This window comes from Manis javanica, chromosome 7 (assembly GCF_040802235.1).
Source record: "Manis javanica isolate MJ-LG chromosome 7, MJ_LKY, whole genome shotgun sequence".
Lineage (NCBI taxonomy): Eukaryota > Metazoa > Chordata > Mammalia > Pholidota > Manidae > Manis > Manis javanica.
This window is the reverse complement of record NC_133162.1, coordinates 35,560,509-35,585,086: the sequence shown is the minus strand read 5'-3', so window position 1 is coordinate 35,585,086 and position 24,578 is coordinate 35,560,509. Positions and strand designations below refer to the sequence as shown.

At 39.6% G+C, this 24,578-nt stretch overlaps 1 pseudogene; it reads right to left on the bottom strand.

The window, feature by feature from the left end:
- Positions 1-14,287: 14,287 nt before the first annotated feature.
- On the bottom strand, positions 14,288-23,719 carry LOC140850381 (ADP-ribose pyrophosphatase, mitochondrial pseudogene; annotated as a pseudogene).
- Positions 23,720-24,578: the final 859 nt, after the last annotated feature.

Genomic DNA, 24,578 nt, shown 5'->3' with positions numbered 1-24,578 from the left:
TTTCCACATGTGAATTTTGGGGAGACACAAACCTGAGATCTATAGCACTATCCATGCCACTTGGCATAATCCTCTCAATTTAAACGTTCAGGCTTTCAAAAAAACAAGGACAGGGTGCACTTCAAGCAGCTTCTGAGGGACAGCCCTGCAAACACCCTGGAGGCCAAGAGCGCCGAGGAAAACAGCGGGAACAAGCATTAATTAAAAGCTCCATCAATTGCCCACCACACCAGTCAAGATAAAGCTCCTTCTATTCCGCTGGACTTAGAGCTCACTTGGTGGCAGGACGAGGGGGTGGGGGTGGGGGTAGCGAGCAGATTCTTGGTGGTGGGACAGTGAGATACAACCCAGGGCTGTGATGTGTAAGATACATCCAGTTCTGCAGATTCTCGACCGTGTGTACCACTCAGTTAGCTTTGTCACGTGCAGACTTGCAGCAATTCTGATGTTATTGTCCTGTATCTCCATTTGGCTCTTGAATTCTCATTCCCTTATTACAACTATATATTCTTCCCTGCCAACTACATTCTAGTTCTTATAAGAGCAGGGGTCTGGACATGTAACTTTTGAATATATGACACATAGAACTCTACAGGTGCCAGATAAATCCCAATCAAATTAAATCATGACTTCTTAAAACTTTAGACAAATCACCTCTCTTTCCAAAATAAGACCTTCAATGATTTTCATCTTTCTTCTCTTACAGGTGGTTTGTCCACATCTGAGTAATTTTAATTACTAATCTCCAAATAATCTTCCTCATGTGCAAAAAGAGGCATTTCAGCTACAGAAGAATCATATTACTAGAGAAGCAGATGTTTAATTTTTTATCAAATACATTATATTTAATTTCCAGTATTAGGCTGAGGAGACAGAGCATTTTCTTGGCTATCTAAGGTAAGACAATGGATTCAGGGATCACCCCAAGAACGTGGTTCTCAAAGTGTGGTTCACAAGAACCAGTGTCCCTGAGACCCTCTCAGAGGGTCAGCAAAATAAAAACTGGTTTCATAATAATCCTGACAAATTATTTGCATCTGTTAGTGTGCTGGATTAGCACTGATGGTGCAAAGCAGTGGCGGGGAAGTTCTATGGGTTGTATATACAAAAGCTCCTGAGCTCTAGTGGCCACTGTTCTCTTCACCACCACACACTCAAAGTTGAAAAAAAAAAAAAAAAAAGCCAATTTCACTTAAGAATGTCCTCGTTGAAGCAGTAAAAAAAAAATTACTGATTTTAAGTTTTAACCCTCGAGAACATGTCTTTTTAACATCCTGTATGACAAAATGAGAACTACACACATAACTTCTGCTGCATTATAAACATGAAGGTTGTCTTGAGGAAAAGCACTCAGAAAATCAAGCTATGAGCTACCTTGTTTGCTTTTTCATGGAACAGCGGTTTTACTTAAAAGAATGCCCAACAGAATATGGCTATAGTATTTGGCAGATATTTTCTTCAAGATGAATGAAGTGAGCTCATCTCTTCAAAGAAATAATACTGGCAGTATTTGTTGCCAATGCTAAAATGGGCATTTCCAAGAAAAATCGGAATTTTGGAAAACTTGTGTCCCTCACTGGGGACTGGACAGCTAGCTTCTCAATGCCTAAAGACTGTCTGATGAGGTCCATGGTGATAATAACAAGTGTATTTTTCTATACTGTACAGTGAAACCTCAACATTTGGAAGATCTACAGAACTTAGTCAACCAGTAATTTCCAAATGAAGAATTAACTGTTACACAAATTATGCATGGATTTATATTTTTTAAAAGACATTCAAACTGGAAGGTAAGCCAATGGATTTTAACATAACAGAACACAAAAAGGTAATTAATATGGTTTTAGATTCTACCTTGCAACTAACCTCTGAAAAAACCACCACTTGCTGAGTGTTAGTGCAGTACCAAAGGAGAATATCCACAATTATCTTAAAAAAGCTATGAAAATGTACTTTTCCAACTATATATCCATGTGAGGCTAGATTTTCATTTACTTCAATCAAAACAGCACTGCAACAACTTGAATACAGAAGCAAATATAATCATCCACTCTTTTTACCCAAGTCATATATGAAAAAAATTTGCAAAAATATTAAAATAATTCCATTCTTCTTACTCATTTTTTCATTTGGAAAATACTGTTAATTAAAATAGTTTTATTTACATTAACATACTATGAGTCTGTTGTAATTTTCAAATGAACTAAATAAAACAGCACTTTGGAGTCCTCAATGAATTTTAATTGTGGGTCCTGGGACCAAAACTTTGAGAAACTGGTCTAAGATAATGCAACTTGTAGGTCTTCTCTGATCATAACTTATGAACAGGGAATAACATCTTTAAAGAATAAACCACATTATTTTTTATCCACGTGCCTTATCTGACCCTTGCCTCCCTGAGACGCCTGGATGGTGTTCATTTGTCATGATGTTTATGGTGACTCACATGGCATGATTGAAGAGCATTCTTGTATTTCACTTTTCTGAGGAGCTTAGTGTTATTTGAAAATTTGGAGATTTTTGCCTTGCCAGGTCATTCATAAAGATGTTGAGTAGATTACCTCTGAAAAGCCCCCAGTTAGTTTTATATGTTTTCTGTCTGAAAGACAACTTTTTGCCTTTGACTAAATGCTGTCCTGTTTCAAGAAATCTCAGCATCATGATTATCTGTAGTCAATATCGACCACATCCATATGTCCCCTTCCTTATAGATATACGCAAACCCTCAAGGATTCTGAAGTGTTTTCCCAGGCATGATTTCTCCTTGCAGAACAATTTCCCCAAATAGTTTGTACTTGATTCAGTATTGCTTTATCTTGCAGCTCAGTGACTTATTCCATAGAGTCCTAGTCACTCCGAGATGGTTCATATTAAAATGGCATTGCCTGTTCTATGTGATCCTTGAAAGTCTGCCTAATCTCTGATATGAATTTGATTTGGCAGAAGTTATATGCTTTCCTGTTTCTGTCATTTGTAGAATGTTTCCCTTCTCCCTTGAAACCCTAGTACATCCAGTGATTTTGTTTACTGCTCCAGTGAACAACATGATTTTTCCTCCAACATCTAATTTGTAAAGTTGGTGACATTCATTTCTCAAGAAGATATTTTTAAAGTCTTTGTATTATTTTTTTAATGAAGTACAGGTATTTGTGTCAATCTAGCAATTTTGTCTTATTTCCTTTTTAAAATTAAGCATCTTAATGGATTTTTTTCTTACTTTTCCTCTCCCTCTAGATTCTGAATTCAATCTTGTCACTGTTATGCAACAGTTTGCCCCCAACTACTTTCTGTAGCTATTCCTGATCACCAGTGAGGACAAAATGCAATATATTTCTTTCCTTGTGGATTTAAAGGCTAGTATTTTAAAGAAGTCATTTGTATTATCCTAAGCTCCTTATTTCTATATTTGGTCCTGATTCAAGAAGAACTGCTACAATTTGCATAAATCCTTCTTTGGGGGTAAGTCCTTGGCTATTGTCATTCGGTATAATTTCATAGCTTCCCTTCTTATTAGAACATGTCAGCTCAGGCTCGTCATTCAGTTCAATAAACACATGCTGAGCACCCACTGGAGTAAGTGCTTGGGGATACAAATATGAAAGACAATCTGAAAAACTAGACACACCATGGTTTCTGACTGCTTAGGAGCCTAGACTAATGGGGAAGACAGAGGCTGACATAAGCAATGCCAACTGGTACTAACAAATGCTTTGGGAGCACAAGGGAAGGCAGAAGGAATACCTATTACATAGCTGCATTGTTGAAGGTGACTGTCCTTAGGATTCTCACCATCCTCTTTGTGTAGCCCTTGTTTCCCTGAGCTACACCAGTCTTGGCAGCTATGAGGCTCTGGTAATACGTGCAAGGGCATTTGTGTCCATCCCCCCCAAGAGGTCATATTTGACACTCTATTCTTCTTAGTGTACACCCGTCTGGTAGATTCTTCGACTCTTGTCATTCTGCACTGCTTCTTCTAACTCAGGCCTGGAACCCCACTGCACCTCAACACTGTGGCCACGCCTTCCAGTGTCATCAGTGCGAGGCTCTACTGGCCCTGTTGCTATCCTTGGAGAAATTCTACAAGTTGGGACAATACTTTTTTATCCAGCCTGAGACAATATTCTTTTTGAGGTCTAAGAAAGTGGTTGATTACAGTTATTCTTAAGTTATTAGGATGGCTTGTCCCTTTTGCTTAGTCCTTCAGGACAGGGACTTGGTAAAAGCTCTGAAGAGTGGATAACTTGAGTTATCCCAAGAATACATGGGATTTGTCACATAAATTACCCTATTAACAGAATAAAGGGAAAATGTGTTTAAATGTCTTAATTGACACAGAAAAAAAAAACAGAATTCATCAGTGATTTCTAATTAAACTTTCAGCGAATAGGAACTGAAGAAAAATTTGAACCTATAATGGTATCTTCCAAAAACACATCTAATATTATAGTTAATGATAAAATGTAGAATTTTCCCTTTAAAATGAACAAAACTAGGGTTCTACAATCACTGTTTCTATTCAACAACATTCTGGAAGTCCTAGTCAGTGCAATAAGATAAGAGAAATGTGATATAAAAGAATTAGAAAGAAAGAAAACATTGTCATTCACAGACAATATGATTGTATAATATAGAAAATCCAAGAGCATCTAACAAATATGACATGCTTAAGAAATTTAAACATGTCAGCAGGATATAAAGCCAATATATAGAAATCTGTAGTATTTTCCTGCATAACAGCAGTAACCAACTAGAAAATGCAATTATTAAAAATAATAACACCAAAGTCAAAGTGCAGTCCTCTGCTTACTCCTCTTCGTTGAATTTCCATTTGATGTCAGTAACCCAGTTTCCATGAAGGTAGACACTGTGGGTGTTTTGCTCTTCACTGTAACTCTACTGCCTGACACATAGTGGGTATTCAATAAATATTTTTGTCTGACAAACCTTACAGAGTGACCAGCTATCCTAGTTTGTTTAGGAGTGGGGCGAGGTGGGGGAGAGGGGCTTCCAAGAATGGAACTTTCAGTGCTAAAACTAGGACAGTCAGAGCAAACTGGAAAGTTAGTTGGTCACTCTACCTGTTAATAAACCCAAATGGAATAGAGAATTTGAGTGTCTGCGTGTATTGAAAACTTCAGTTCAGCCTGCCTCCTTTGTAGGGAAAAACCCAGTTCTTCCCCAGTGTGTGTTACTTTCCTGTGAGCCTCCTTCACTATTCACACAAAACCCTTGACTTCTGGTTAGCAGATGTGTGGAGGTTTTCCCCAACACCAAGCAGTTGTCTCTGATACTACCTGGGTGTCCTACAGTTTAGCTCAATTCTGACACTGTCTACTGGCAGACAGCTCAGATCCCACAGGTTAGGGCTCAGTCCCACAAGACTCCCCCCAGTCTGCACACATGCACACACATACACATATCAGAGTCCAGTAGCAAGCCCAGCTTGTCATCTCTGTTTCTGACCAACCAGATATAGATTACAAGTTCCAACAAAGCCCCCTTTGGATTCAAATGATTTGCTAGAATGGCTCACAGAACTCAGGGAAACACTAATCCATTTAATTAGAGGATATGATAACAGATACAGATGAATGTGAAGATGAGATACATAAAGCAAGGTCTGGAAGAAGCACAGGACCTTTTGCCCCTGTGTAAATAATGTGTTTACCCGCTTGGAAGCTCCCTGATGCCCGTAATAATTGGGATTTTATGGGAGCTTACTCAGGTAAGCATGATCAAGTATTAACTCCTTTCCCAGCTCCTCTCCCCTCTCAGGAGGATGGGGAGTTTGAGCTGAAAATTCCAAGCTTCTAATTATTGGTTGGTTTTTCTGGTGACTAGCCCCCATCCAAGAGCCACCAAGGAGCTCACCCAGAGTCACTTCCTTAGAACAAAAGATGCTCCTAGTGCTCTTATCACTTAGGAAATTACAAGAGTTTTAGGAGCTCTGTGTCAGGAACTGGAGGCTGAAACCAATATGTATCTTCTATTATCTCACACTATGGTTAACCAAGGAATAAGCTGTTGCTCTCAGGCTTAAAAAAAGAAAGTAAAAGAGTTTTTATTGAGTTTGTTTTGGTAGGTTATTAACCAAATGAGGCTAAGTTAATGAAACAGTGCCTCTCCATAATAAAGCTTATACAGTGATATTTTAGAATCTATGACAATGTTAAAACCACCAAGAGTTTGTAGAACTTATAAATACAAGAGTCTCCCTACACCATGTCAACACAATCTAACAGTATCCCTAAGTGAGAAGCCATAAAAGAATTTTCTTCATTAAATTGCAAGTAACTGCAGTATCTTTTCCCCCAAAAGTAATACGAAAAAATCAAAAGGTCTTGTAACTCTGGAAATGAAACAATAGTGAAAGAATATACTCATCTAAAAAACAATTACATCTGGTGAGAAATTTAAGCAACAAACTTGCATTACATTCAATACTTAACAATTTTTCTAAAATACCCTGAACTGCCACACAGATTTTCTACTTCAAATTAATATTCATTACATTCAAAATACAGAGGATGGGAACAGTGGTATAGATTATTCAAAAAGTAAATAACATCATTTACTGAAAAGCAGCCTATCCTTTTCAGTGATTTACCTATCTACAAATAGGTACACATTCCTTCAGCATTCCCAAGTAACATCACTTCCGACTGAAATCTTAGTCTCATGTGTTGTTTCTGTTTCATTATTCCTCTAAGTTAGACAACTCTCGACGATTCTTCCTTTATAATACTTGTCTAATTCTTTTCTTCTGCCCAAGTTGATCCTAGGTCTGACATAATGGGGATACAGTACTTTTGGGTTGATTAGCCAAGTAATAATGAGAAAAGAGAAGATAACATATACTGAGTACCTAAAATGTACCAATGAATAAGTTGCCTCATTTAATGCTTAAGTAACTCTGGGAGGTAGGTGTTATTATCCCTGATTACTTATAAAGAAGCTGAGGCTCAGACAGCTTGAATGTACTGCAGTCAACTACTGAGCTACAGAATTCAGATTCAATTTGCCAGTCCATTCTGAAGACTGTGCTCTTTCATTGTATCTCATCTGAGTGAAAATACCCAGGTGGCTTGGATAGTCTAGGATAAATGAATAACTTGGACCCAGATAATGGAGAATGTGAATTTTCCTGGTTTTAACTAATAAGAAATATAAGCAAATTAACTTATATAAATATGTAATCCTACTTTCAGATTGTAGTATGGACACAATTTTATAAATTCAATTTTTTATTAAGCTCAATAATAAGCCACATATATATAATACATTTTGCCTGTCCTCCTCCCAAAATATTAAAACTCACCACTTTGTAGGTAAACCTGTCCTCTTATTTTAGCCTCAATGAATATTAGTAGTTTAAGTTGGGATTTTATATTATTTTGAAAGTTCATCTAATTTGAGATATCTCATTTTGGATCAAATTATCTGATATATAATGCAACGGATCACCCACAAGTCATAATTGCTAAATAATGGTTTTCTTTTCATTCAAAATAATTTAGCCTCAAACATTTAGCTTTATTAAAACTTACTTTAGCCCATTCAAGTTATATTCTTTGTTAGATTATTTACTCATTTTATTTACTTTAAAATATTTTTAGATTATGAAATCTAAAATACATGTTATTATAATAAATAAAAGAATGCAGCTATATATAAAGAGAAATGTAATAGAACAGAAGAAGTCAAAGAAATAGGCAGAGGTCAGTGTAGGTAGGGTCCTGTAGGTCACATATAGGAGTGTGGAATACGTATTATATTCAATAGGGTGCCAGTGGAAGCTTTTAAGCAGGAGAATAACATGATCTGATTTATGTTTTAAGAAAAGCACTCTGACTGCTGTGTGCAGAGTGGATCATAAAGAAGGGCAAGGATGGAATCCAGAAGGCAGTTGAGAGTGTGGTCAAACAATGTTGGGGAAAAGACAGTGGTAACTGGGAATGGTGGGGAAACAGTGGAAACAGAGAGAAGGGTCATGTTTGGTATCTTATTGGTGGCTTAGATTGTGGTGGGGGATGGACTGGCCTGAAACAGCAAAGAGTCAAGGATATCTCCTAGGTGTGAGGACTGAGCGTCGAATGGCAACATTTTCTGAATGGAGAATAGGAAAAAAGCAGGAGGCTTCCCTTGTTGCCTGATTTGTATTTGTGTGTGTTTTGGGGGTTGAGTGGTTCATAGAGTTTCACCCTACTTTATTGTTCACATGCATTTTGTAATTTCCCAATTATGGCACATAGACTATAAGGTGGTCCCCAAGACCCCCACTTCCTGGTGCTCATGCTTTGTATGTGATCCCCTCCCTTGAGTACTAATGGGACCTGTGACTTGCTTTAACCAAAGGAATGGAGCAAATGTGACAGGATGTACATGAATACATGGACATGACCACATTACATTACACTGTAACCCATTTTGCTAGGAAACTCTTGTTGACTTTGGAGAAGAAAGTTCTCGTGTTGGGAGCTGGCCTGCAGACTCTTCCATTTTTATAATGTGCACAAGTGGCAAGCAACTGAGAGCAGTATTTGGTTAAGAGTCAGCAAGAAAATGAGGCCCTCAGTGCAACAACCTGAAATGAACTGAATGTTGCCAACAAACACATGAACTGGGAAGCAGATCCTTCTCCAGTCAAGCCTCAGTTAAGACAACAGCCCACGTCAACACCCTGATTGTAGCTACATGATACCCTATAGCAGTTAAGCTGTGCTCAGATTCCTGATCCACAGAAACAGTGATATAATAAATGTGTGTTGTTTTAAGCCCTACATTTTAGGTAATGTTGCTAAGTAGAAATAGAAAATTGGTGCACCAATTTTTTAAATTATTAAAACAAAATTATAACAGGATTCAGGTGTCTCCCAAATATAAGTCCTTATTCCTGTTTTTTAAAATTGCCTTTTATAAATGTCTAAGTCTATATACTGTCTCCAGTAGCATACACATAAAAGTATTGCACACATCTGTCAATTTAACACTTTAAGAACTACAAGCTACAAGGAAATTTGGATAGGTGAAACAACCTGCCTAAGTTCTCACAGCCAGTTAAGAGACAAATCTGTGAGTAAAACCCACCATGTTGAGATGTGATTTTCACACTCACATAAGATATAACCATTAGGAAAACCTTGACCATCTTCCATTTTTAAAATGTATGCTATCAAAACCTTTCCAGAATTCCCCAAAGACATTTTCTCACCTAAAATGTATACTGCCATATATAAACTTAAGCATTGTAAAACTCATCAGAGCTGAATAAAATGGCTGTTATTTGTATTTGACTCCTACTTTACTCTAAATTATTTAATGATAAAGGAGAAAATGTTTTTAGCTTTTCTATTGTATTCAGGATCATATTAAATAACATATCCAGCCATAGTAGATGCTGAAAAGGATAGAAAACATAGCCTCTCCTCTCACAAAGCTGCTGGTTTGATGTGGCATAGATAGACGTGTCTTGGCTTATTAAAAGACTGTCTTAAAATGCTTCACTTGGTCCTGATAAGAAAGCATTAATAATAATGTATACATACTGCCTGGCACAGAGTAAATATACCTGTTATTGTCAGTAGTTAACAGAAAGAAAGAGGGAAGTACACAGAGGCAATATGTACCAAACTTGAAGCAAGTGATGAAGCAAACCTTACCATCCCATTTCTTTGTAATTCCCCATAATTTTACTTTTGACAGTTTGTCATCCTGTTTGATAAAGACTCTGATATAAAGAAAAGAGAATGTTCCGGAGCATGCTGAGAGTAACTGGAAATGATTCATCAAAGTGAACAATGGCCCAACAATTGCCAGTTGCAGAAAGCGGCGGAAAGTTGTACCAATACAAATACTTTTGGACTCAGAGAAATGTTAGTAGGTAAACTGCAAGCTTGAGCAGGCAGAACATGGTATCACCTCAATTCTTTTTGGCAGACATTCATTGAGCATCTACTATGGGCTGGACACTGTGCTAAACACTGGGAATATAAAAATGAACAAGATACAGTCTGTGACTTCAATAAAAATAAATTGTAATGGAGTTCTACAATGGAAAAATATACAAGGCCACACAGAGGAATAAAGGATTAATTGTACCATGGGAGTCAGAGAAACCTTCTTAGATGAGGTATTGGGTTTCTTCATGGAGTGGTGAAAATGGTCTAAAAGGGATTGCTCTTACGGTTGCACAACCTTGTGAAAACCATTGAATTGTACACTTTAAATTTGTACTTTATGTGAATTGTATGGTATGTGAATTATATCTCAATAAAACTGTTAAGGAAAGAAAAGGCAAAAATAGATGTAGGATTATTGAGTTTTCAAATGGCCTCAATTCCTCAGGCCTCTCTGTATCCATGCCTATTGCCATGTGACTTTCCATTTCTTCTCACTAAAGAGGTAGAGTCATTTCCCCATCCATCAAATCTGGGTTGACCTTATGACTTGTTTTTTCTAATAGAATGCAGGGAAATGACTTGGTGCCAGTTCTGAGCCTGGGACCCAAAAATTTCTGCATGTTTCCATTTGACCTTTGGCTCTCTACCATTGTCACTAGAACCTGACTGGATTAGCCTGATAGAGGATGAGAGACATGTGATACAGAACAGATGCTCTTCAGTCATCCCACCTGAGGTCATCCTAGATTAGCCAAAAAGTCAGACAACTCCCAGATAAGAGATCAGTCATGACGAGAAATAGCCACTCAGTCCAAACCAGCCTCAACTGTCACCTTCAACTTTTTAAACTAGATTTGTTTTGTTTTGTTTTAAGCCGCTGTGTTTTGGGATTATTTGCAGGATTTGTGTGTGTGTGTGGAAACTGATACAGAGGGTAACAAAGCATTCAGGTGTCATCTCATGAACTTGAGGAAAGAGGACAGAGAGGACAGTGAATGAAATTCAGAGCTTCCTGGTCACTGTCTCTTAACAAAGAGGTATGGGAGGTTTAGAATACATATATTGAACTCTATGTGTGTGTGTGTGTGTGTCTGTGTGTATGTGTGTGCACATGCATAAAAGTAGTACAACATAGTTAGAAATTCCACAGTGAATTTCCAAATAAAATTCCTCTATTTTAAAGTAGAGCATATACTATTTACTATCTAGTAGTAATTACACTGATAATTTTACCTTAATTTTTTTCAATATAAAATTTTAGCCAAACATCACATCTGTGATATTCATGCCAAAAATGCATAACCTCAATCTATTCATAAGAAAATGCTAGAGTAATCCAAATTGTGGGGCAGTCTATTAAAAAAACTGGCTAATACCTTAAAAAGTGTCAAGGTCATGAAAGACAAAAAAAAATTGAGGAACTTTCCCAGATTGCAGGAAATAAAAGACATATGCAATTAAATGAAATGTGGAATGCTTGGATCCTATAATGGAAAAAGGACATAGTGGGATGATTAGTAAATTTTGAATAAGATTTATAGAGTAGTTATTGGTAAAAAAAGTATTGAATCAGTGTTAATTTTCAGGTGTCAATACTTGTACTATGCAAATAAGTTCTCAACATTTGTAGAAGCTAGATGAAGGATTACACAGGAACTCTGTGTACTTTTGTAACTTTTTTTTACATCTAAAATTATTACAAGATAAAAATTTTTTAAATAATAAAGTTGGGCCAAGGGTAATGTGATCATATATATATATATAATTTTTTTTAAGAGGGAAGAATATATAGAAAATGGTTTACAGCAGCAAGCAATTTGTTGACATGCCAGACATTATTCTAGATACTGGGGGTACAGCAATCGACAAGACAGAAAAATTCCTAGACTCTCTTGCAGGTAGACAGAAATATGCAGGGAAATTTCAGCTGGTGCCAAGTAATGGAGAAAAATAAAAGAGGGTAAGAGAGTGGAGACAGATTAGGTGGCCAGGGAAACTCGAGGAAGTATTATTTGAATGAGATCTGACTGACCAAAGAAGTTGACTTTGTGAAGATAAGGGACATTCTAAACAGGGAAAAGCAAAGCAAAGGGCCTGGGGCAGAAGCAAATATGAAATATGCCAGGAAGAAAAAAGGCGAGACTAGTTCAGGGTGGAATGGTCAGGTGGTCTACTCAGGTCAGATGAGAGCATTGGCATCATCCAAAGCAGGTAGGCCTCAGTATGGAATTTGTGGTTTTCTATTACATAAAGAAACACTGGATGGTTTTAAGAGGGGTGGGACATGATGTGACTGATGTTTTTGAAAATGTCATTTCATTTTTGGTGGAAGATGACCTGCAGAGGACCAGAGTATGAGGAGGAAGGCCTGTTAGGAGGCGATTTCATTCATCTACAGGAGGAGAGAGGGTGGCTTGATGAGGGTGGAAAGCAGTGAATCATTCTGGATATATTTTGTTGGAGGTAATGCTGACTAAATTTTGAAAATGGATTAGGCATAAAAGGTGACAGAAAGCAAGGATTCTAAGATAATTCTTTTTCTTGTTCAAGTTGGGTAGATTTTGGTACCAATTGATACGGAAGAGTGATGGACAATTTACCTGGGGAAAAAAACAAAGAATTCAGTTCTAGATATATTAATTTGAAATATTGGACCTTCATTATTTCAGGTTTTTACAATGATTGTGTGTGTGTGTGTGTGTGTGTGTGTGTGTGTGTGTGTGTGTGTGTAAGTATATTTTCTTTTAGGAGCTTACATTTTGAATAAAAATAATGAAGTAGGTTTAGGAATATTCATAATATATTAGGTCAACCAGGTGCCTCAATTATTCAAATAAAGACAAGGGAGCATATCTCACCTGGGAAAGTTACTGAGATGAGACTAATATACAGGACAAATGGCTCCACCCTAAAAACAAGCACTTACAGAACAAAGAAAAACAATTCCAAGCAGGAACAAAATGGGTATCTATGGGTAAACCTTTCCACAGTTGTCATCACCCATCTAAATACATCATCTTTCAAGAAAAAAACAAATGGAACCATGCACATGTCTTTCAGGGGAAAGGGGAACTCCTATCAAATGTGCATGTAGGAAGAGAGAGAATGGTAATTTCTTTTTTCTTTTTTAAGAAACAGTGCACAGGGAGCCTGGAGACAATAGGAGGTACTATTGGAGGGACTATGGCATGATCAAGGGGGGTTGTGGAGGCCAACAGCCTATGCTTTAATTCACAAAACACTGATGGTATAACTTGATTCAAGTTCTGTAACATCTCTGTGCCTCAGTTATATCATCTATAAAATAAGGGGAGCAATACAGTATGGAAGGATATATTTGTAAATGACATATCTGACAAGGGATTAACATCCAAAATATATAAAGAATTCACATTCAACACTCAAAAAGCAAATAACCTGATTAAAAAAATGGGTGGAGGATATGAACAGACAATTCTCCAAAGAAGAAATTCAGATGGCCAACAGACACATGTAAAGATGCTCCTCATTGCTAATTATCAGGGAAATGTAAATTAAAACCACAATGAGATATCACCTCACACCAGTTAGGAAGGCCAACATAGAAAAGACTAGGAACAATAAATGCTGGCGAGGATGCGGAGAAAGGGGAAACCTCCTAAATTGCTGGTGGGAATGTAAATTAGTTCAACCACTGTAGAAAGCAATAAAGAGGTTCCTCAATAAACTAAAAATAGAAATACCATTTGACCCAGGAAGTCCAATCCTAGGAATTTACCCAAAGAAAACAAGATCTCAGATTCAAAAAGACATATGCACCCCTATGTTTATTGCAGCGCTATTCACAATAGCCAAGAAATGGAAGCAACCTAAGTGTCCATCAGTAGATGTATGGATAAAGATGTGGAACATATACACAATGGAATACTATTCAGCCATAAGAAAAAAACAAATCCTACCACTTGCAACAACATGGATGGAGCTGGAGGGTATTATGCTCAGTGAAATAAGCCAGCTGGGGAAAGACAAATACCAAATGATTTCCCTCATTTGTGGAGTATAACAATGAAGCAAAACTGAAGGAACAAAACAGCAGCCGACTCACAGACTCCAAGAAAGGACTAGTGGTTACCAAAGGGGAGGGGTATGGGAGGGTGGGTGGGGAGGAAGGGAGAAGGGGATTGAGGAGTATTATGATCAGTACACACAGTGTGTGGGAGGGAGCTTGTGGGGAAGACAGTGTAGCACAGAGAAGACAAGCAGTGACTCTGTGGCATCTTACTACACTGATGGACAGTGACTTTAATGGGGTATGAGGGGGACTCAGTAATATGGGTGAATGTAGTAACCACATGTTTTTCATATGAAACCTTTATAAGAGTTGATACCTTAATGAATGAATGAATGAGTGAATGAATGAATAATAAGGGTAGCAATATGTGGTAGACCCCATAATGTTCCCCGCCTTTCCCAGATTCCCCTTCTCAGCTGCAGGGAGTGGCCTTCAGCAGTCAGCCCTCTTGTGGGATTGCCTTGGCTAAGGAAATTGTCTCTTCAAGGTCATACCTCCTTCTGGGGCACCCCACATCCAGTCACTGGACTGATAAACAGGGATATAAAGGCCTGAACCCCTTGACCCAGTTCAGGGGAGCTGGAAGAGCCTTCTCAGCCCCCAGAGCTCCATGTGGCGGGTGGCTGAGGACTTCATGGGCTCCAACTTCATCTCACTCTACTCAGTCCTGCTTCTTCTCCTCTCTTCCCCAGGAGTTAATCCCAGGACCACTCATTAAGAATACACCTTGCAATACTAATTTCTCTCTCAGAGTCTGTTGCCCAGGGAGCCTGGACTGTGACAAAAGGGTGCCAAAGGGTGATCCTTAGGAATAAATAAGTCACTTTACAGAAAGCACTTAAAAAGCATCTGCACATAGTAAGGGGAATATATGTGTTAGCTACGGTATTTTCTACAACTAAAGTATTTTCTTATGAGGTTATCAAGGCCTGCAATAGCCTTTTTCCACTTTCATGAGTCATTAAAGGCTGATTGCAGTGATTTTAGTTAATTTTTCATGTGTTGTATTCCATACTAATAAAGTTAACTGGCTTGTTTTAGGTGATAAGAAAAGAAAGAAATGTATTTCTGCACTATTTGTGGCTATTGGAATATCATTATTCTTGATTTTCTGTTTGCAAACTGAACTATAAACACCTTCTCTATTATTATATTTTGTTTTAATTGAGGAAAGGTGAGTGTGAATTACATTTTTATTAGGCTGGGATTACACAATCCCCTGATAAAGACTTATTCATGAGAAGAATTCACATTTGTAGGCTCTTCTGAGATGAAATAAATGTCCTGAGCTTAGTCCCTTCTGTTCAGATGGAAACAGTTCTGATAACCAGAGGACTGGATATTAAGCTCAGTTCGTTGCTACATTTTCTTTTTTCTGGTTCACAAATGCTTGATCTTTCTAGACTAAAATAGAGATGAAAGCCCTATAAAACTGAAGTTTCCATAAAACAAGAATAACCAAAGATCTTCCATATTTAAAAGCGACAGATACAAGACTACATAAAGCTAAATTTGAAAAAAGAAAGTTATCCAAAAAAATCAGATTATATTAGGCCACAATCTAACACACTCAAAAGTACATTTCTTCATTTTTATCACCTTAAAGAAAGAACTGACAAATGCAAGCTGGCTGAAAAGTTAGAGGCTGTGTTTGGTATAAGACCTTATCTTCTTTTTATTAATAATTCTTCAGAGAACTGTATAATTTGTTACAGTTGTATGACTTGGTGAAAGCCATGTTCACAACATATACAGCAGGTGACTATATTCAGTTTCTTCCAATTGGAAAGCTGAAAGTTTGTGATTTTGCTTCTCAGTGTTTGTCTAGTATTATTCCCTGATCCAAAGCCTTCATTCTGTGAGCAGGTTTGGAAATCATCCCTAAAAGAAGCGACCCTCCCTGTCCCATTCTGTGGGAGTTCTGGGTTGTTTGCTTCTTATCCACCAGATTCATTTTAAGGCCTTTGGCTTACATGAGACTCCCAGCCACTCTCCTTGGCAGTCGGGTACTCATCCTCATTCCAGTGGGCCCCTCGTTTCTCAGCCACAAGCTGAATAAATTGGGAGTGGCTGGCATAAAGCTTAACTTTATCACTAATGTCTACCCATTTCACTTTCTTGGCATCATCACCAGCTTCCAGAGGAAGGTGATCCACAATCTCACCTGTTTCATCGTATGGTAATTCACAGACTGTCTCCATCCAACTGTTACCTGTGTTCTCCGAGGATCATCCACATAGCCTTTATAGACCACAAAATGCTCCTGGCTGAATAGTTTGTTCACCTGTTTCTCCAGCTCATGTGTTTCTGCTCTGATTTCTGTAAGGAGTTCATGGCTTCCTCACCAAACTCTCTCTTCAGTGTGGTACTGATCTTCTCTCCCGGATCCACCGTCTCCCAGGGAGGTCCCACTCTCCACAGTCCTTTCTTTTGATGGCTACAAATTGCAGGATGTTTCTCTCAGAAGCAGGGTGGTCAACTTTATTTCCTTTGTCATCCTTTTTCCACCTGGTTACAATGGGATCTACAGTGTGATTTGGGACCCCAACGCCCCAAGAGCCCCCTGTCCGGCCGGCAGGATTCTTAGGGCCACTATTTCCCACCTCATGCAGACCATTCTGACTCCATCTCTCAACATGCCCATCCTTCTCATTAAACTTAGGAGAGAAAGCTCCTCTCACCCAGTGGCGGTTCTGTGCACCTGGGTCAGGCCAAGACGGAACTGGCAGTGTACCCCACAGGCCTGTGATCCAGCCACCCAACCAGCCAGCTCACTTCCTCGTCCGGCACCCGACTTCTCTCCACAGAGATGTCTTGGCCTTCTTGTGGGACTTCTCAGCACCATTCGAACCTGACATGGTGAAGTTTGGGGAAAACCCACGTAAGGAACATGGGCTCCAGCCGGCCGCGATGCCGGGGAAGCGGCTGGGCCTGGCTACCACAGAGGCCCGGGTCCCGGAGCGGGGCGCCGCCGCCGTTGCCAGGCGGTGTCCAGCCATTCAGCGCTGGCGGCCCGCGGGGCTTTAGGTGCCTCTCAGCGGGGCTTCCAGCCGCTGCGGCGCGCGTGAGGGCGCGCACCACGACCCCGGCCCAGCACCCCTTTTTGTGTTAAAATAAAAACGCCCGTCATTTGTGTATTTACTTCACTGAAAGATTTCCACATCTGTAAAGGGCTTCCAAGTGCTGGGGTTGAGAACGTCATCCAAACACCACAACACAACCGCACAAAACTGCAGAAGTGCTTTCTTGCTTACCGGGGTCTTAGCCCCTAGAGGCAGGTTTAGTTCACTGCGTCTAGACGCCGTCTGCTGGGGAGAGGGCAGAATGAATGTGTGGCGGGCTGCGGGACGCTCAAAAGCCTAGTGAGTGTGGCCTCAAAGGGGAAGGAGAGCTCACTTGGTGCGCCCAGCATGGTCCTGGCGAGAAACTCCTATGAGGTGTGATGTGTGTGGCATGAGAAATGGTTGCCAATCTTGGGTCCATCATCCACAAGCTGACTGGCTGGGGCAAGCTGCGGAATCTTTCTTTTCCTAGGAGCATTGGCTGTAGCCTGCCAGTGCCACGTCAAGCACAGAGGACTGCTCTGCGTTCTGGGCCATGTGGCCTCCGCTTGGAGTTGGGGAGGCAACACATACATTAAAAAAATAGAACTAACATTGGAAGGGCGGGCAGTGCTGGGTAATCTTTAAGAGTTGAACATAAACAGGTTCAATTCCAGCTTCCCCTTAACTGGAACTTCCTTGGGCAAAGTTACTTAAGCTCACTTCAGTTTCCTCATGTGTAAAATAGAAGTAATATCTACCTTATAGGGTTGTGGTGACAAGTAGGATGTTACATGTCAAGCTGTTAACACAATATCTAGCCCACTGTACACACTCAAAAATTTTAGTTGCTATTACTACAGTTATTAACTTTCTGGCCCTACACCTTGAAAACTGCATAGATTAGAACAGGGCAGTTGAAATGATTATGGGAATTGAGCAGTTCACATATGAAGTCAGAGTTAAACAGCCTATGATTTCTCTGGAGATATTCAGGCAGAGCAGTAATGCTCTCTAGGTCCTGAAATGAGAAGATCCCAGGTTAAGTCATTATATCTAAGAAAACAAACCCTAGGGAAAGGTATTTTAACATTTGAAACAGTTTTAGAGCAAATGATGTACTGCATACTCTCATTGAAATCCAGAGGATATTTAACATTTCCCAAAGTTCGTTCCATGTTATGCCATGTTCAAGGCATAAATGAAAGATGTTCAAGGAATAAATGATTTGATGGCCAAATGTATTGGAAAATGCTACATAATTCATCACCCTCCCTTAGAAATTCAGGATTCGCATTAGTGGTATAAAGATCCTGTGAATTCCAGTGAAAACAAAACCTATACTGCTCAATTCTGTTTTGTCCAGTATTTTCCAAACTACATGACCAGAAAATGCTTCCTTTATGTGATAGCTGATAATATTTTTAGGAACACAAGTTTAGAAAACACAAGTTCCTCAAGTTAAGAACAGTTTCAAAAATGTGTGTGTGTGTGCTTGGGGGTAGATCTCTAACCATTTAAAGTTTTCACCATCATTACTATGGAAGGCAGCTACCAACGACCATCCATTACCCTCATAAAGAACTCTAAACTTAGAAACTCAGAAATAGCTGGGACTCTAGAGGACACAGTTGTAGTAAAGGACTGAGAGTAAAAAATATGAGACCTGGTCATCATTAACAATCATCATCATCGTTGTTGAGAATTTGCTGTGTGCACCACACAAAGTATCACTAGAAAAGAAAGGTGATTGTTAAGGGACACAGTTCCAGCTCTGTAACTCATGCCTTCCTATAGCTGCGTTTTTTTCAATCATGTAATTCGTATTCCTCTGAGCCTCCTAGAAATGTATTAGGAAAACCACTGATATGAAAACTTGAACATTTTGGAAGAAGATCTGTGTAAATTTCTCATGTTATTATTCCCAAGTCTCAAAATCTAGCTCAGAAGGAACATGTGCAGTAGAGGTCTTTAGTCTGTTCTGGTTTTAACTTCCTCCCAACAAAGACTGTGCATCTTTACATCTGATACAGTTTCTCTGGGTCATGGTTCCTCAATATAAAAGGAATCGGTTGGCCTCTATTATCTACCACAGTCCTTCCAACTTTAACATTTTATGATACTAGCATCTATGAAAATATCATTATTGGGAAGCCAAGGTTAGTTTTTGTTATGAATCAAAAAGACCAAATGTTCAAATATAAACAACCAGCTGCCTAGTGGGTACTAGACACTTGAGGACAGCAAGGGAGCAAGGAAGGCTTGTGTGTCGAGCACAGCACAGATACAGCGGGCCAAAGAGGCATTCATGGAATACCTGGAAAGGGACATTAAAACCAGTAATGATGGGTTTTTGTTTTGTGTTTAGCATCATCAAAGGGAAGAAGACGGTTAAATCAGACCATCTAATGATCATGGTGCAAAAGGTGCCCTAAGGGAAGGAAATGAAATACTATAGTAGACCGAAAGACTGTTTGCTGGGAAGCCACTTGGGAGGTTCTTTTTCCTAAACTGTCTTCTCAGGCAGAAATGCCTGAAGCAGAAAAACAGAGCTAGACACAGAGAATGTTCTGGTCCCATCCGTAAGAAAGCCCTAAAATAACTTTAAGCACAATCAGAGAACAAATTTTTGGCCTGTCACTATGAACTATTCCTAGATCAGTGATTGCTGTGTGGTTCCCATTTTATCAAGAGTATCATGAGGGACAGGGCAAGGATGGGGTGGACCATGGTGATCATAGGACCTTAGCAGTGAAAGAACCCCTATCCATCCTTCTAACCTCTCTTTGGAAAGCAGAAACAAGTGGTACCCAGAAAATTGGATTATCATGAAATATCCATTTCTTCCTAAAGTGATGCTAAGGCTCAGCTTCTGAAAGAAATCTGGAAGGAAACAAGAGAAAAGGTTTTCTCCTCTCTGTAGGGTGATGATACAGATAATAATTAACAACAATAAAATTACTACCATCAATTAAGTGCTTTCTATGTACCAGTCTGTGACATACAGGTTTGCCAGGTTTGACTACCCAGTTTGAATCCTGGTTCACCCACTTCTTGGCTTGTTGATCTAGGCAAACTTCCTTAACTCCTTTGGCCCTTAGCATTCTCATCTAGAAATAATAATGGACTCTATGTTATAGGGTCGATATGAGATAGAGATTAGAGTAATGCCTAGTTTGTACTTAGACTCAACAAATATCAACTATTACAACTATTACTATTAGTCACTTTACATGTATTATTCCATCCAGTTATTCAACACTATGAGTTAGGCACATACATCAGTAGTATCACCAGTTAACAGACAGGACATTGCAGATCATAGAAGTTAAATAACTTGCCCAAGTTACTGGTTTGTGTTTCAGAACTGGAAAGGATTAACAATAATAAACTTGCATTTACTGACAGTCTAAATGAATGTTGAATTTGATTTTATATGGCAAAATGACACGATTTATTATAACTATGAGAAAATTTTGAGTTCTTTTAAGGTGGTTCTCTTAGGTTTACTCTGTATATGAGGAAGAGTTTGGAGAGAGACAATGAAACCACTAGCGACCTATTGTACTAACACAGTTGTAAAGAGAAAATGCCTCAAACCATGGGCCAGTTCAGACTAGAAAGATAAGTCAGAGAGATAACCTGAAGTGGAAGAGAAGGGGGCCAGTGGAAAAGAAGAGTCAAAATCACCCATTTTAATACTAAAGGGCCCAAAGGATGGTGATCACAGGCAAAAATTGGGAAGTTGGGAGGGCAATTGGCAGTGCTGAGTTTACTTTTAGGTGGTCAGAGCATGGGATGAGTGTTTTGGGGACTTAAGATTCTGCCCCTGGTATCTCTGTGCCTGTTTCCTCTTTTATAAAATGAGGAGTTGATCTAGGATTAATCCTTTGGATTCTTTCCAGCTTCCTAGACAAGCATGTAAATAAAATATAGAATGTAGAAGGAGGATTTCAGGGATTAAAGAGTCAGTGAGAGATCAAGTTATTGGGTTGTTAGTCTGGTTTTGAAGTAAAAGAAAAAAAGGGACAATGCTTGATTTTTTTTGAAAATTAAAGAAAACTGTGCCTTTTAAGAAATAATTTAGGCAGGATAATTAATACAGCCACATGTAGAATGGAGGACATCTACAAATTAACCTAAGGAATCTAAAGTAAAATGTGTAACGAAGTCAAATTTATAGGAGAAAGGAGCTTCAGTCTGTGTGGTGTGATGTGAAGGTGTTAGGAAAGTCCAGCTGCCCCAAAACAATGTCTTCCTGACCCTCTTAAAATACTGCTTGGATTTACACTGTTAAAATAAGCCCTTCTGTAGTTTGTATTGTAAAATGCACATTTATTTCACAGCCAGCTGCTGTCATGCTTTCCAGTGAATTAGTATAGCAGGCTGACAAGTAGCAAAGGACAGTCAATGAAGGAGACAAAGATTTGAAGGGGGGGTAGGAAGGGATCTTTTTGGTATGTGTGGAATTGCTCAAGTCAGTCAGTTCAACAACATGTGGGTGCCTATTCTGCCCCAGACACTGAGCTAGGGATAAGAGGTAAAGAAATTGTGGTTTGTTGGCTCAAGGAGCTTCCAGTCCAGAGAGTGGACTCCATGAGGATCACAGGACTGAAAGAGCTTTGAAAAGTTGGATCAGGGACCCAGAAAGGAAAAGTAGAGGGGTAAAGAAGATTCTCTTCCATGACAATTGTGTTGAAGGATTGGACACTCAAAGGACTGCTTTTTCTTGGTCCCAAAATTTGAGCTGGTAGGTTTGACATTCTGTAGATTGTAGAATGAAAGACAGTTCAAATCCTTCTACGTCAACTTTTTGGCCCATTGAAATTTAAATTAGTAAAATTTGTCTCCATTAGAAATTGTAAACTGTATTGCTGACTATGAAGTATATGTCTATCACTCCTTTTTCATGTCCTCCTCCTCTCCTGGAATGTTATAGTATGCAGTTCTGATTGCACAGTAGGATTGCTGAGGCTGGTGGCAGACCAGGCAGCAGGAAATATAGAAGAATGGGAGCTAGAAGGGTAACTGAGAACTTCTCTAAACAGCAGACCAAAGGAGCACTGTATTTTCACAGATGGCATTCAACACACACCCTAAGATGTAAGTAGGGTGTTATTATGGTATGTAGCGGAGAAGACTTTCAATTACAGCTTAAAAGACTTAGGGGACCCGTTCTGACTCTGGATTTATTAGCTGAATAGCCATGGGAAATGATAATGATATGAAGACTGACTACGCCAGGCACTGGGCTACGTGTTTTGCCTCTAAAAACATTTAATTCTCACAATGACCCACTGAGGTAGATTCTATCATTTTTCCTTTTTTATAGATGAAGAAGCTAAAACACAGGCAAGGTCATATAACCTAACATTTGAGTATAGTTAGTCAAACTTCAGTTACCTGAGTCAAAGCCTCAATTATCTCACTTAAAAATGGATATGTTGGGCCAAACAATGTCTAGATTTCTTTCTGGCTTTAAAACATTATGATTCGAATTATATTAATTATACCCATACTTAATATACTTAGGATTAATCTGTTTCTGAGTTGTTCCCTCTTAGAGAACTGAGTCTAAAGGCAAATTTCTGAAATCTGGTGTCTTTTTCCTAACCATCCCTTGTGTTTCAGTTGAGTAGGACCATATTGTTCCCTGTTTCACCAAGAATGCCTTACCTCAATCTCCATGTATTGGAATTCTATCCATCCTTCAAGAGCCAGCTGAAATACCACCTTCTTCAGACCCATTCTCAATCTTTGCATTGGGGGTTTGGGAGAAATACGTGTGTTAATGAAAGGGAAAGATATAGGCTAAGAGGAAGAAAGGCTGGATGGAGGGAGACACTTACAATTGAGGAAAGATAAGAGAACTGTCAGTAGTGCTGTTGATGACTTGCAGTAGCAAAGCTTTCCCTGTGATGGGAACAGTGAAGCCACCAAAGTTATAGTCAGTGGCCAGCGAGTAGCTGTGAATTGAAGATTAGATGAGATAACATGTGAAATGTCTACTACAGTGATCAGAGGGGCAACAATATGACAGCTCCGAATTCCATTGCTACCGCAAGAACCCGCTCATCTCTGTCACGCTGATGAAGGCTGCCATCCTGCCCAGGAAGGAGTGGCACAAGCAGAGGTGAGAATAGATTTGATGGGTGAAAGAGAAGTCAGGAGTTATATATATGGGAATGGAAAGAGAAAAATAGGAGCCAGAGCTAGAGTAGTTGAGAGGAAAAGGAAACATAAAGGAATCCTGGTGGAGAAGAGGATAGAAGGGGAAATGGAAGCAAAAGGGCAGAGAGGAAAAAGAAAGAGGAAAGGAGTTCTGAGGAGTGGAAAGAAAAAGTCTGTGCACCCCTGCAGAATCTGACCCCGAGGAGGAGTCCCAGAGGTAAGCAGGTGCCACACTCAAGCCCGGAGTGCCAGTCACTTGCCACTGTGCTTTTAGATCCAGCCTCCTTTCCTGCTCTGACGGTGGTGTAGCAGTCCGACCCCCGCCCTCTGTCATCTTGCCCACTGGCTTCTGCTTTCTAACAATGGATGGCCCTGGAGGGTGGAAAGAAGAAAGAAGCCAGGGTATTTCTCACATTCTCTTTGCTTTGGGAGGCATCTCCAGTGGCATGGCTCTAGCTCCCTGCGAACAAGCCCTTCCTGATTCTGGCAGCCTCCCTCCTCTGCCCCTCCAGCCTCAGGGGAGGAGATGCATCCAGCAGTTGGTGATCTCAGTATTGCCTCACCTTCCCCATGTTGTACTTCCAGTTCCTTCAACACCTTTGTAACAGATTCACTGCATTAACTCATCACTATTGAAGTATCTGGGAAAGAAAACTTCTTTCACTTGGGTTCATCCTCAGAGTTCAAAGGCAGCTTTCCCAGGGAGACCGGAAGCAGAGCATCTGGAGAAAGAAATCCAGCCATCCCAAGAGTCAGGAAAGGTCAGAGTGTACTTCTACAGTGTTTGATTGAAGAGTGACAAATCTATATTAGGTGCCAGAGTTGGGGGACTCTTAGCCTAGCAATTATTGGTGAAATGCCTGGGTTCATGGCCATTCATGTCTATTCTTCCATGATGTACTACTATATTCCCTTTGATCACCTGAGCCTTAGGTTAAGGAGCACTTCAGTTTTATTCCTCCAACAGTTGTTAAGTGATCATTATGAGTATGGAGGACACATAGCTAGGTGTGGTGAGGAGAAGACAGACACAGGAGAGATGGACAGCATTCTCAGTTTTTGGAAGTGTTCACTTTTTGCAATATGAGGGTTGTGACCATCTATTAGGAAACCCTCTTGGAGATTCTCTTGAGTTTCTCAAGTCCCAGCAGAGCTACAGACACTCAGAGACAATTATTCTTACAATGTTCATCTCTCCCACCCCCAGAGCACTGTTAAAACCAGGCTACTGTTCTTAAGGAATTCCCAGGTTCGTGGGGGCACAGAGTAGGCACATGACTGACCCTCAAGCCAGACTTGATGCCAGTCACAGGGAGGGGTCTGCATGGGGGTTGGAGAAGCTGCACAGAGATGATAGGAAATCCGAGTCTATGTGGGGCTTGAAAAGTGGAGGGAGCTACAGGGTTTTCTGGTTTT